The sequence below is a fragment of the Chrysochloris asiatica genome, unplaced genomic scaffold (assembly GCF_000296735.1).
Source record: "Chrysochloris asiatica unplaced genomic scaffold, ChrAsi1.0 scaffold00215, whole genome shotgun sequence".
NCBI classification, from domain to species: Eukaryota; Metazoa; Chordata; class Mammalia; order Afrosoricida; family Chrysochloridae; genus Chrysochloris; species Chrysochloris asiatica.
The window spans coordinates 58112-62468 of NW_006408733.1; positions in this window are offsets into that span (position 1 = coordinate 58112).

Below are 4357 nucleotides of genomic sequence, written 5' to 3' on the forward strand. Positions count from 1 at the left end.
CCTTGGAAACCCTATATAGGGTCACTATGGGTCGGAATTGACTCAATGGCACTTGACAACAACAAAAGTAATTTGGTAACTTGGATTGCATCCCAGAATAGTAAAAACACATTGGTAGAAAACCTGATAAACTCTGAGTAATTTATCTGAGTTTAATTTTGTAAAATCAAGAACGAAAGTAAAAGAAAGAAAATATCCTAGTGACGACACACGCATCGCTAAGTTCGGTGGTGGCTCTACTCTAGGAGAGGCAGGCACAGAGCAGGGGGCATGGGTACTTGGTGCCCTTAGGTTGAGTGAAAAGGAGCCTTGGTGGTGCCATGGGTAAAATGCTGGGCTGCTAAAAGAAAGGTCAGTGGTTTGAACCACCAGTCACTCCATGGGAAAATGACCCAGTCTATGTCCATAAAGATTAACAGCTTCGGAAACCCTAGGAATCAGTTCTCCTCTGTCCTAAAGGGTCACACTGACTCAATGGCACTGGGTTTGGTATTGTCAAGTGTCATTAATATCCATGGGGATGATGCACTTCCCTTCCCCAGTAATAGAGGTCAGGGAGGTGCAGCTAAGGAGTTGTTTTGATGGTCACTAGAATATGAAATCCTAGGGACAAAACAAATAAAGCAGCCAATGTTGTTGCTAAGTGCCGTCGAGTCAGTTCTGACCCATAGCGACCCTGTACAGGGTTTCTGAGGCTGTAAATCTTTACGGGAGCATAAGTTTATCCTACAACGCCACACCAGGAATCTAGTGTTATCTATTTCAATGATTCCTTCTCATCTTTATTTCCTTCTTTCTGCTTGTTGTTAAGTGTTGTCTAGTTGGTTCTGACGCAGAGCAACCCTTTATAAGGTTGGCAGTTCAAACCCAGCAGCCACTTCTTGTAAACCCTATCCACGATTGTTGTGAGTTGGAACCAACTTAACAGCGTTTAACAGCAATGACGATGGAGAAAAATAATGCCACAAAGGTCAGTGCTTTGAATAGAGTGAAAACCTGATAAACTTGTTAGACTCAGCAAGAAAGAAAAAAACACAAACTACAAGTATCAGGAATTATAAAGAAGTATAACTATAGATCCTACAGACTTTGAAGGGATACTTTCGGACAAGAAATTTGACAGTTTAGGTAAAATGGATAAACTGCTCAAAAGATACAAATTACTGACACCACATCAGGCCACTGTGATTTGACTAGTGATTTCTAACAAACTCTCAGAAAATAGAGACATAAACACTCCTCAACATAGCTTAGGAAGCAAATCTTATTCTATACCAAAACCAGACAAAAGTATTATTAGAGAACTACAAGCCAATATCCTTCATAATCATAGGTACAAAAACCCATAGCAAAGTATTATCAAGTAGAAATCGGCAAAACCAACAAAGCCAAAAGCTCTTTTGTATTTTTTCTTTTAAGATTAATAGCTAAACCCCTGATAAAAGTGATCAAGAAAACACAATTATCAGTATTAAGAATTAATAGGCAAAGGAATACAGATGTTACAGACATTAAAACAATAGAAGATGTCATGAACAAATGTATACCCATAAATTTGACTAGCTAAACAGACAAATTCCTTGAACACAAGAAGATTTAGACACAAAACTTAGAAAACATGATACAGCCTTAGAGATATAAAGAATTTCAACCCATTATTTAAAATGTTACCATCCTTTTTTTATATTTTGCTAAAGTCAATCTCATATTTTGTTTAGAACTTTTACATCTATATCCACGAATGTAGCGAAGTGGTTACGAATCGGGCTGTGAACCTTAAGGTCAGCGGTTCGAAATTACCAGCTGTTCCGCGGGAGAAAGATGAGGCTTTCTACTCTCGTAAAGATTTACACCCTTGGAAACCCTGTACAGGGTCGCTATGGGTCGGAACCGACTCGACGGCACATAACAACAACAACATTCATGAATGAGACAGAATTAGAATTTTCTTTCCTGAACTGTAACGGCCTTGTCAGTTTTTAAGTCAAGGTTATGGTGAACTACTAAAACCATTTGGGAAGTGTGGCCCTTTATCTTGCTGGTCACAAATATTCCTTCCTTTTTCCTCTAAAACGATTCTGTATCCCTACTTGTTACCCCGTGATTTACAATAATGCCTGTCAAGAAAGTACATATCTCTGCCCCACTGACTTGTGATCTGGCCATGTGACTTGCTTTGGCCAATGACACTGGAACAGATACACTGTATCTGAACAGAAACATTAAAGTCCATTATGTCTTTCTGCCAGATTTCTTGCTCTTTATCCTCTTGATGTAAGAATAGCAAGTCTCAAATAGGGGTTACTCCTTCAGCCTAGATCTTTAACAAAGAAGACACATGGATAAGAGCTACAACAGACTCACAGCCGGAGCAGAACTACAGCTAATTCACAGCTGACTTGTGATATGAGAAAGAAATTGCTCTTGTTTTGAAGTACTGAGACTTAGGAACTGTTTCCATAGCATAATACAGAAAAATTAGACTGATACAGAAAGTGTTCTTTCTCTTTCAATTATCTGAAGTATTTTATATAAGATTGGATTTATTTCTCATTTACACAATAAAACAACACTGAAACTACCTGGGCTAGGAGTTTTCTTTTTGCGAATATTTTTGTCTTCTTTCTTTTCACTAAAATGAATTTTTATGATTTAACGTTTTGTTTATGGTTTGGTTTTCTAATGAAGTATTTAAACATTTGAGCAAAGCAAATTTTTATGTGGGTTGTGAAGCATCAGATCTTTTTCTTCTTTTTTCTAGGCATTAATAGATTTTTTAAAAATCCATCATACAATTTTCTTAAAAACTTGTGTTTGTACTAGATAGGCTTCTGTCAAATTAAAAAAATTAAATTGAATCCAAACGTAATGTACCACACCTCAGTGACGACAGCACCACCACCAACTGTTACAGCCTTGCTTATTGGTGTGTATATTTAGAGTATCTGAGGGACTGTGAGTAATATCAGGAAGAAGAAGGAGGAGGAAAAAATATGACCACATGGATGGGAGAAGGTGAGCTAAAATTGGAGTGGATAAGCCTTACTACCATCACTCATCTGTCAGTTTGTTGTACAATGGTAGCTTGTGTGTTGCTGTGATGCTGGAATCTATACATACCAGCAGGCTGACCCATGATGAGCAGTGTTCAGCGGAACTTCCAGAATAAGGCAGACTAGGAAGAAGGAGAGACAGACTACTTCTGAATGTTTACCCACTGAAAACCTTATGAAAATCAGGGGAACACTGTCAGATAGCACCAGAATATGGAATATTGAAATATTATGAATAGTACCAGATAGAGTGTCAGATATGGTGCCAGAGGATAAGACCCTTGGGTTGGAAGTCACTCAAAGTATGATTGGGCAAGAGCTGCCTCCTCAAAGTACAGGTGACTGTGATGATATGAATAGAGTAAAGCTTTCGGGACCTACATTTGCTGATGTGGCACAGCTCAAAATGAGGAGAAACAGCTGCAAACAACCATTAAATCAGAACATGGAATGTACAAAGCATGAATCTAGGAAAATTGGAAGTTGCCAGAAATGAAATGGAACACATAAAAATTGATATCCTAGGCATTTAGTGAGTTGAAATGGACTGGTTTAATCATTTTGAATTTGACAACCATATGGTTTACTATGCTGGGAATGACACATGGAAGAGGAATGGCATCACATTCATCTCCAAAAGAACATACCAAGATCTATCTTGAAATACAATGCCGTCTGTTATAGGATAATATCCATTGCCTACAAGGAAGACCAGTTAATACCATTATTACTCAAATTTACTCACCAACCATTAAAGTCAGTGATGATAAAACTGAAGAATTCTCCCAACTACATTAATGTGAAATGATCAAACATGCAATCAGGAAGTATCGGTAATTACTGGTGATGGGAATGCAAAGGTTGGAAACAAAGAGGAAAGATCAGTAGTTGGAAAGTATGGCCATGGTGATAGAAATTGTGCTAGAGATTGCATGATAGAATTTTGCAAGACCTATGACTTATTCAAAGGAGTTCTGGTAGCGTAATAAATAAACCTTATTTAGTTACGAATCGGGCTGCAAATATCAAGTTCAGCAGTTTGAAACTACCAGCTGTTCTGTGGGAGAAAGATGAGGCTTTCTGCTCCCATAAAGATTTATAGCCTCGGAAACTCTGTGCAGGGTTGCTATGAGTTGGAACTGACTCCACGGCACATAACCACCACCACCATGTGTTATTCAAGAAGCCTTGGTATTGTAGTGGTTACGAGTTGGGCTGCTAACCTCAAGGTCAGCAGTTGGAAACTACCAACTGTTTCATGGTAGAAAGATGAGGCTTTCTGCTCCCATAAAGATTTGCAGCCT